Source organism: Vigna umbellata, chromosome 1, assembly GCF_029865625.1.
Source record: "Vigna umbellata cultivar VRB3 chromosome 1, Vumbellata_1.0, whole genome shotgun sequence".
Classification (NCBI taxonomy): domain Eukaryota; kingdom Viridiplantae; phylum Streptophyta; class Magnoliopsida; order Fabales; family Fabaceae; genus Vigna; species Vigna umbellata.
In genome coordinates, this window is record NC_142165.1 from 26,846,074 (window position 1) to 26,857,823 (window position 11,750).

Genomic DNA, 11,750 nt, shown 5'->3' on the forward strand with positions numbered 1-11,750 from the left:
ATAGGAAAACATTCTTGAAATGTTTCCCTAAAGCTTTATGTTCTGCCATAGTCGTACAAGCTCTCATTGTTAAAGCAATGTTGCTCTTCCTAAGATGCAAAAAAGTACAAATCTTCGTACAAGAAGCCACTTACTCTAAAAAAGGTCAACTCTTTCTAAGTAACGATAATCTCTCGAATAAAGCTATATAAGGAGAACTCACAGAAGAGAATAGAAGAACTTTTGCTATCATTGAATCGTTACACTGTTATCTCTCTAAAAGTTTACATCGTCTTATTCTATTCTTAGAAAAAGAAAAAAGTCTTTCAAGTTATCATATTTCGTAGTATTGAATTTATCCTTTCTTTAAGATTTATTTGAATATATACTTGTAATCAAAATACTGATTATGTTTGTTTATTCATAAGTGAATTAAAACACTTGTATTATTTAACTTAGTTGAGTTAAACATTCTAGATAGGTTGTCTAGGGTTGATACCAAAAATGGCTAAACTCAGACTAGTGAAGTTGATTAGGGGAACTAGAAGTTGTTGATAATAATTGTATACCAGGAGAAAGTTATACTTGTTTGTGATCTTGTATAAGATTAGTGGAACCCCTTAAAAGGTGTTAAGGGAGACTAGACGTATCTTAGGTTGAGTGAATCACTATAAAAATACTTGTGTTATTTATTTTCCTGTTTAAGACGTTTTCCTAAACACTTGCTTGAAATCACAGGGATCTAACAATTACTACAGTTTATCTAACACTCGCAATAGTTATTAAACATTGTTTTTGCAAAAAGTTTTAAAACATTATATGTGGGATTAATCTCCCTTATATTGAATATACACATATAGTACTCTATTTATAATAGAAGAATATGGGCTAAGCCCAAAATACCAATAAGAAATAATAACAAACTAACTAAAGATAACATATAAAGATAAGATAAACATAATATATCTACACTCCCCCTTAAGCTTGTGCATACAAATTACATATACTAAACTTACTACTAATATAATCAATAGACTTAGTGAAAATATATGCTTCTACACTCGAGTGACACTCAATTGTTAATGATTTACGAAGACGACATAAAAGACGAAATACCAACCCTGAAGACTCCTCCTGAACAACAAATCTGAGAGGTTGCTCCATGTAAATATCTTCCTGCAAATCGTCGTTAAGGAATGCATTGTTGATATCCAGTGGATAAAGAGGTCATTGTTGAAGAGCCACTACGACTATAGATAGACTAACAAAAGCCGTATATTTGCCATGGGAGAAAAAATCTTATATAAACGGGTCAAATGCAATGGTGACAGAAGGGAAGTAGAAGAGACAGTAGTAGAAGAAGTCATGGATAAACAGGAGAGAGAAACCTTAAAAATCCAATATTCTCTAATCAAGGCACTTGAAAAAGAAAAAGAAAACAACCTCAATGCTCTAAATAAATGTCTAAGAGGAGACGAGACGTACGACCATGCACGATGAACCTAAAAAGGAAAAAGAGCAACCTCAACACTCCGAATCACTGCAAGACGTGCTACCATGCATGAAGGAAAAGGGAGCAAATCCACAACTTCAAAAGACAAAGGCACTAAGAGAGTGTAAGAGCTCCGATGAAGGCATCTAATGGTACGGTGGTCGCCTGACCAAGACAATCAATACGGTGTGATCGTCAATCGAAACTATAACTTCAATAATGACAATGGTAGACAATGGCACTGCCAGCAGCAAGAATAGGCAACGTCGCTACCGACAACGACAAATATTGTGGTAGAGGCAAAAAAAACTTTTTTTCTCAAAGGAACCTAGCTCTGATAATATGTTAAGAAGTGGACTTTAAGCCTAATTCAATCCCACAAAACCGACTTGTAAGATGAGGTTAACATCCAATTGTATACTATAAATTAACCTTATTTCTAATCAATGTGAGACTTCCAACTAGACTAAATGTTATCCTACTCAACCTAGTTTTAATCATGTCAGGATCAATATGGTTTTGATTGAACTAGGATCAACCTAAGCTTAACCAACCTCAAATGAATTAGACTCACTTCAACTCTATCAAATGTAGACTCGTTCTGCATCAGGTCGACTTAGACTTAAGCTAACTTAACTTGAGCTTAGATTAACTCGACTTAACTTAAGCTTAGATTAACTCGACTTAACTTGAGCTTAGACTAATTCGACTTAACTTAAACCTTACTTAACCTAGTTTTAATTGAACCAAAATCATCATGTAACAAGCCTAACTCAACTAAATATGGTTTAGTTCTAACTCAAATGAACATGAATACGCATTGATTTGTCTGAATGCAAGTTTATCCTAATTCAAATAGTGCTACTTCACTTAGATATAAACATTTCATAAATTAAAATGATCAAAAAGCATATTTATTTTTAATTTTCAAAATGAAAAAATTTATTCCATCTATATCCAATCTAAATTTAATTAAATGAACTTAAAACCAAAAATATGAATTTAAATTTAAGATAATTTTATTTAAATTAGAGTAATATAAAATTGAATAATTATTGATTAAACTTTACCGTTTGCATTTTTTTTTCTCACCTTTAATTCTTATAAAAGAATTGCAAACTAATTTTTATTGGAATATCACAAAAATAGCTGAAAAAAAGTATATAATAAGTTTACGGAGATAAATAGTTCAATATGTTCGGAAGCTATAATAATAAAATAAAACTAAATTATATTACAATATCCTTAATGGTATTTTAAGATCATCTTATAAGATCATCTTATAAGATCATTTAGTTGTCTTTTACTTCATAAAACAGGTATAATAAAATACAAATATGAATGACAAATAGTATATTTTTCTTCCCAAAAGAATAGTGCCCCTCAAACACTGTATGTATATGAGGTAAACACACAAAGAGCTTGGTTAGTTAATTCTGTTGTTGCAATATATTAAAAAAAAGGAAAACAAAAAATAGTCTTTACATTCTCTTAATGCTGAAAAGGCTTAGTTTGGTCCTGTTCTTGGATTGGTTTGATCCTCAGGTGGTTGCCCCGGGGTTACGGTCCTAGATAAAATTTCCATCATAGATTGAACGGCCCCTGTTAGATTCTCCGGAATTTGCTCCATGTTTAAAATATCTGCCCCAAATCTAATTTCACTAGTAGTTTCTTGTTCNCTAGTGAAATTAGATTTGGGGCAGATATTTTAAACATGGAGCAAATTCCGGAGAATCTAACAGGGGCCGTTCAATCTATGATGGAAATTTTATCTAGGACCGTAACCCCGGGGCAACCACCTGAGGATCAAACCAATCCAAGAACAGGACCAAACTAAGCCTTTTCAGCATTAAGAGAATGTAAAGACTATTTTTTGTTTTCCTTTTTTTTAATATATTGCAACAACAGAATTAACTAACCAAGCTCTTTGTGTGTTTACCTCATATACATACAGTGTTTGAGGGGCACTATTCTTTTGGGAAGAAAAATATACTATTTGTCATTCATATTTGTATTTTATTATACCTGTTTTATGAAGTAAAAGACAACTAAATGATCTTATAAGATGATCTTATAAGATGATCTTAAAATACCATTAAGGATATTGTAATATAATTTAGTTTTATTTTATTATTATAGCTTCCGAACATATTGAACTATTTATCTCCGTAAACTTATTATATACTTTTTTTCAGCTATTTTTGTGATATTCCAATAAAAATTAGTTTGCAATTCTTTTATAAGAATTAAAGGTGAGAAAAAAAAATGCAAACGGTAAAGTTTAATCAATAATTATTCAATTTTATATTACTCTAATTTAAATAAAATTATCTTAAATTTAAATTCATATTTTTGGTTTTAAGTTCATTTAATTAAATTTAGATTGGATATAGATGGAATAAATTTTTTCATTTTGAAAATTAAAAATAAATATGCTTTTTGATCATTTTAATTTATGAAATGTTTATATCTAAGTGAAGTAGCACTATTTGAATTAGGATAAACTTGCATTCAGACAAATCAATGCGTATTCATGTTCATTTGAGTTAGAACTAAACCATATTTAGTTGAGTTAGGCTTGTTACATGATGATTTTGGTTCAATTAAAACTAGGTTAAGTAAGGTTTAAGTTAAGTCGAATTAGTCTAAGCTCAAGTTAAGTCGAGTTAATCTAAGCTTAAGTTAAGTCGAGTTAATCTAAGCTCAAGTTAAGTTAGCTTAAGTCTAAGTCGACCTGATGCAGAACGAGTCTACATTTGATAGAGTTGAAGTGAGTCTAATTCATTTGAGGTTGGTTAAGCTTAGGTTGATCCTAGTTCAATCAAAACCATATTGATCCTGACATGATTAAAACTAGGTTGAGTAGGATAACATTTAGTCTAGTTGGAAGTCTCACATTGATTAGAAATAAGGTTAATTTATAGTATACAATTGGATGTTAACCTCATCTTACAAGTCGGTTTTGTGGGATTGAATTAGGCTTAAAGTCCACTTCTTAACATATTATCAGAGCTAGGTTCCTTTGAGAAAAAAAGTTTTTTTTGCCTCTACCACAATATTTGTCGTTGTCGGTAGCGACGTTGCCTATTCTTGCTGCTGGCAGTGCCATTGTCTACCATTGTCATTATTGAAGTTATAGTTTCGATTGACGATCACACCGTATTGATTGTCTTGGTCAGGCGACCACCGTACCATTAGATGCCTTCATCGGAGCTCTTACACTCTCTTAGTGCCTTTGTCTTTTGAAGTTGTGGATTTGCTCCCTTTTCCTTCATGCATGGTAGCACGTCTTGCAGTGATTCGGAGTGTTGAGGTTGCTCTTTTTCCTTTTTAGGTTCATCGTGCATGGTCGTACGTCTCGTCTCCTCTTAGACATTTATTTAGAGCATTGAGGTTGTTTTCTTTTTCTTTTTCAAGTGCCTTGATTAGAGAATATTGGATTTTTAAGGTTTCTCTCTCCTGTTTATCCATGACTTCTTCTACTACTGTCTCTTCTACTTCCCTTCTGTCACCATTGCATTTGACCCGTTTATATAAGATTTTTTCTCCCATGGCAAATATACGGCTTTTGTTAGTCTATCTATAGTCGTAGTGGCTCTTCAACAATGACCTCTTTATCCACTGGATATCAACAATGCATTCCTTAACGACGATTTGCAGGAAGATATTTACATGGAGCAACCTCTCAGATTTGTTGTTCAGGAGGAGTCTTCAGGGTTGGTATTTCGTCTTTTATGTCGTCTTCGTAAATCATTAACAATTGAGTGTCACTCGAGTGTAGAAGCATATATTTTCACTAAGTCTATTGATTATATTAGTAGTAAGTTTAGTATATGTAATTTGTATGCACAAGCTTAAGGGGGAGTGTAGATATATTATGTTTATCTTATCTTTATATGTTATCTTTAGTTAGTTTGTTATTATTTCTTATTGGTATTTTGGGCTTAGCCCATATTCTTCTATTATAAATAGAGTACTATATGTGTATATTCAATATAAGGGAGATTAATCCCACATATAATGTTTTAAAACTTTTTGCAAAAACAATGTTTAATAACTATTGCGAGTGTTAGATAAACTGTAGTAATTGTTAGATCCCTGTGATTTCAAGCAAGTGTTTAGGAAAACGTCTTAAACAGGAAAATAAATAACACAAGTATTTTTATAGTGATTCACTCAACCTAAGATACGTCTAGTCTCCCTTAACACCTTTTAAGGGGTTCCACTAATCTTATACAAGATCACAAACAAGTATAACTTTCTCCTGGTATACAATTATTATCAACAACTTCTAGTTCCCCTAATCAACTTCACTAGTCTGAGTTTAGCCATTTTTGGTATCAACCCTAGACAACCTATCTAGAATGTTTAACTCAACTAAGTTAAATAATACAAGTGTTTTAATTCACTTATGAATAAACAAACATAATCAGTATTTTGATTACAAGTATATATTCAAATAAATCTTAAAGAAAGGATAAATTCAATACTACGAAATATGATAACTTGAAAGACTTTTTTCTTTTTCTAAGAATAGAATAAGACGATGTAAACTTTTAGAGAGATAACAGTGTAACGATTCAATGATAGCAAAAGTTCTTCTATTCTCTTCTGTGAGTTCTCCTTATATAGCTTTATTCGAGAGATTATCGTTACTTAGAAAGAGTTGACCTTTTTTAGAGTAAGTGGCTTCTTGTACGAAGATTTGTACTTTTTTGCATCTTAGGAAGAGCAACATTGCTTTAACAATGAGAGCTTGTACGACTATGGCAGAACATAAAGCTTTAGGGAAACATTTCAAGAATGTTTTCCTATTTCTCAATGTCTTTCTGATATGTGTGTAGTGCTTTTGAGTAAAGTTTGGTGTTGTCATTATCTGCACAAATAAAGAGAGAAAAAACAAAAAAGACAAAAGTATAGTACGTTCATGCACTTCTCTTAGACGTTACAGTTCACTAAACAATATTTTCGTTAAGTGTTGTATGTTAAACTTAAAACTCGAGTGGCTAGACAATCTAGTCTCTCTAGAAAATCTTGTCTTAACATCAGGTTGGTGTCATGTCAAGCTAAGTTAGGTTGAACCCATGCCACATCGAGCTAAGTGGGTCTAATCCTATGTTTAGTTAAGCCATGGTAGGCATGAGTCAGGCTAACTCTAATAGGAATTAGGTTAGGTTGGTCCAATATTAAGCTAAGTTTGATTGAGTCTAAGTCTAAGTCGAATTCCAGTGGGATCAAGACGGATTTGGCCAAATGAAGTTGAGTTTATATTTGAGTTGATCCTATGTTAAAGTTGATTATGTTGATCTCACATCCAATTTAATCTAATTAACAAAATGAATATTAATTTGAAAAATGTTAATCCATGATCACATCTAATTTAATTCGAAATGTTTTTATATTAACTATGTTTGTAACATCCCAAAAATATAGTATAAAACCATATCATAGAATACTCACATATTAACAATATTACAGATTAGTTCAGAAAGGAAGGATATGTTTATGGCCGAATGACCTTACAAAATACTACAGAATTTAAAATTTTACAAAGCTAAATACTGGACCGAACAGTTCCAATAAAACAATCTTAATTGAACAGTTATATAGAAAGAAAATCTCTAATTGCCGAACGGTCTTAAGGTTCAGCCTTAACCTCCACTTCTTCCAAGGCTTCTTCCAACAAGCACTCTTCCCCTTCTGCTCACATCCACAGGATGATCATTCCAACAGGAATAACAACAGAATGAACAAAACATACAAGATAAGAAATAGGGTAAGCTTATGTAATTTAATTAATTCAGTAAGACATATATTTCTCATAAATCTGATATAATTCCATAGTCAATTATTCAACAACCAATCATACATTTCCAACCATAATTATTCATCATTGCATGGAATGACCAACCATTTGACTCTGACTATCCGGACTGTATGAATTCTGTGTAGCTACAACGTTTGTGCACCCGGGTCATGTAGTAGCTGGGATGCCCTCAACCGCCGCAACCCGAGGTTAGTCTGTTCTTACATCGCACATCTTAACCTTATGGACTAGGACCTCCTGCCATTCTCACACAAGATTTACTCCTCTCTACTTGAGAATGAGTAATCATAGAATATCAGGATAAACGCCACCTTAGCATGACAACATTCATACTTTATTATTCCATAACAAATCTTGAGATATTCCTCCCATGAATACTCTTTCATATCCATACCATTTAAATCACATCATACTTTAAAGTCATCATACTTCATTATCAATACAGTCAAACCAAACCAATAAAACCAGATCCCATCTTAAAATAGAGTTTAAGGAGATAACCTAAATCTTAGAAGTAAGACCGACACAAGAGAATATTGTTTAGATTATCATAACCGAACACTTAGTGTAAGACCGAGCGGTCTTTCACTAATCCACGGAACAAGACCGAACGACCCATACGAGACAAGACTCATCAGAAGCCTAACACTTATAATAATAAGGAATGTTTCCTAGATACTCAACCATTTTGACCGAAAGGTCTTTACTAACAGAACTCAAGGAATGTATGGAATACTATAGAATACATATAATTAAACCTAACAAAAGATTATGAAAGTTTTTATCTGAGACCTAAGAGTTTAAACCGAACACTACAAACGAGGGTCGAACACTTTTATTCCAAAAAATATAATTGAGTATTATGATGAGACCGAGCGCTTGGATTAAAACCGAGCATCGCTGAGACCGAGCGCCGGATTTAAGACCGAGCACTACTTAGTTTATACCAAGAATGAAGGAGTATAGATATATCTAATACCATTATGTAACACTTATTTTTAATAAAGGATAATTATAATATCTACAATTTTAGATATTATAGAATACCTTAACTAAGCTAATTTACAAAGAGAAAACTATACTTAGACCAAACGCTTATTTACCAGAGTACTAAGAGAAACACCGATCGGTCATTAACTGAAATTCTCTACAGAAGAAGAATCTAGTTCAAACCAAATACCCAAATGAAAAACCGAACGGTCAATAATGACTCTCGGTGACAAACACAGAATTACGCAAAATGTTGCAGACTAAAGATCAAACACTATCTCAACCCAGTTCACATCATTTATAAATTATCCCCTCATTCAAACAAACATGCAGTAACACCCATACTCCATATTCATCAAATGATCAGACAAACATACAACCATTTAGAACAAGAATCATAATCAAATTATATAAGCTTCCCTTACCTCTTAAACTTAGCCGAAAGCTCATAGTTTGAATATAATAGCTCACCACCAGAAATCTTAGAATCCTACGGATCAAGATTTATGAAACTAAACCAATCAAAAGACCAAAAGTGTGTTCAGAATGAAATGATAACTCATGAAACCAAAAACTTGGTTTGCATGTACCAGAAAACAACAGTTCTAAGAGAGGAATGAACTTACCAGCTCAAACCAGCAACTTGATCGGTGCAAAAGAAAGCTCCTGACACCAGGAAGACTCAAACGTGGTCTGATTAAAGATTGGAAGAAGAAAAAGATGAGAATTCTTAGAGAGAAGAAGAAGAAGATTGTAGAGAGAAGTAGGAGAAATGAAGAACTCAGAATATTTGGAAGAGAATGGTGCATGCAGAAAAATGGCACGAATTTTGCAAACTTAACTTATAAACTATCGTCAAAATCGATCGTCCACTTTGCATCCCACACCTGTCTTCCACTTTCTGAATTTCAGAACCCTTGCACCTACACCTGGCTTCCACTAACTCAGGGTTTTTAAGGGTTCTGACAATGTTTTATAAAAATACTTTAATTACATTATTTATTTTCTCTTAATTCTATATAAAAAAAGTTAGTAGAATATACAAGTGTCATCATAATAGTTTTTCAATTTCTAATTTTTGTTCTAATTTTTTTTTCTTTAGTTTTTTTAATGATATCCTACGTATAGCTGATAATAGTGAATATAATTATACTAATAGGTCGAGGAGGAAGACACCTCAACTTACATGTCCACATAAATCAGAGGGTTCAAAACATCTCGACCAACACTATACTATGGAATGAGATGCTCACATATCCATGTAAGTAGCAAGATAAGTCATAATTAAGTAATAACATATTAAAGGTAAATGTGGATGAGGTTTATCCCTTTTGTTAACAAAAATACGCCATGCAAGGAGTAAGTAATTGGGACAAATGAATATTACACACATTATTAAGGACCTAAGCAAATGTACGTTTTTGTGTTCACACATCTTATGAAGAAGAATTTAGAGAAAGATGATTTTCTGTTATCTTGATCTTGTAAGCAACCCTAAGGAATATGAAACCCCAAAGAAGAAGTCATACATATTCCTTAAGCAACTAACCTCCTTCTAATCAACAACCCTCTAACCACGTGTGCAAATCCAACTACCTCGAACATACAATCATGAACGAGTACTCTACAAGATGCACGACCAATGCTCCACATGTGAAGTCTTCTCCTCTACAAACCATCACTGATAGGAATGGCGAAAAGGGCCAAGCTCGACGGGTAAGCCTGCTAGCTTGGTCAAAAAAGGTAGGCTGGGACAACGTTTTCAATTTTGGAGCCTGAACCAACCCGCCAAGCCCGACAACCTAGCAGGCCAACCTCATGGGTTAGTCGTGCTAGCAGCTTGACATCATAAAAAGAAAATTGAACCAATGCCGTGACAGTTCATATTAACACAGTCCGACAATTCGACCAAAATTCGACCAAAGTCTGATACAACTCAGTCAATGTCTAAAACAACTCGACCAGTATTTGAAACAATCTAAATGATAACTTAAGGAGTTAGACTAGATTGTAAATTTAATCCATTTTCATTTGGCAAGTTAATATAATCTGAGTCATTTTTGACAAACAATTATTGAATCGAGTTTAAACGAAGGACGTAGATTCGTTTTTACCATCCTAACTGAATAGCTATTTACTGCTAGGGTGTGAACAAAATGCACTTTAACTACCAAATTGAATGACTTACATTATTCCTTTAAAGTTTTTTAAATTGTAATGAATATTTCATATTTTGAATTCTCACGTTACAATTATATTAACAATTTTATATATTAAATTGATTTTTGACTATATATACAAATTTAACATCAAACCTTTTTTCATTTTAAATAATTGTAACTTAAGTTTTTTCTAAAAAAAATTAATTTGACTGATATTTTCGGCTTTGTTACCAAAGTAGGCAAAAGTGTGGTATTTATTACCAAAGTAGGCAAAAATTGACTAAAAGTGAAGTCGTGGGGGGTCCAAACGACTTCAAATGAAGAAGTCGTGCCCCCCTGCACGACTTCACACTGTTCATAGCAACAGTGTTGAAGTCGTGCACCCCAAAAACGACTTTTGGGTCCTGTAATCGATTACCATTTTTTGGTAATCGATTACACAATGTTGAAATCTTGACCCCTGCAAGACTGGAAATGTGAAGGCAGAAAACGTACTGGTAATCGATGACGCCATTTTGGTAATCGATTACCAGGTGGGTTATGTTGGAAGAAGCACTCTTGCGTGAAACTTTCTGGAAAAATCGCGCCCGGGCGCGGACGATCTGTATGTGGACGAGCGTTCACTGAAAATGGACGAGCGTCCAATTCTCCTGTCGAGCGTCCACTGAGCGCATCTCGACGAGCGTCCTCTTAGCTAGATGGACGAACGTTCTCTTAGCTTTCTGGACGAGCGTTCTCTCTGCCTGGCTGGACGAGCGTCCTCTTCTGCCTTGCACCAAAACAACCTGGTAATCGATTACACATGTTTTGTAATCGATTACCAATGCTTTTGGTGGCATACAAATTTGAAGTCGTGCAGGGTGGTCATGATTTCAACACTCTGTAATCGATTACCATTACATTGTAATCGATTACAAGGTCTTGAAGTCGTTTTTTGGGTGCACAACTTCAACACTGTTGCTATGAACAGTGTGAAGTCGTGCAGGGGGGGCACGACTTCTTCATTTGAAGTCGTTTGGGCCCCCCACGACTTCCCCATTTTCGTAAATTTGGTTGAATTTGCCCATTTTGGTAATATTATAGGCAAATATGCCTAGTTTGGTGCAAAAACCGATATTTTCAGTTTCTAACGTGCAATTAATTTTCTTATTTTTAATTTATTTCAAATTAATTACTTTTTCCTCACTAAAATCAATATATATATATATATATATATATATATATATATATATATATATATATATAGAGTGAAATTACGTAAGAAGCGTAAAAACAATTTGTGTAAAAAAATTACCGTGAT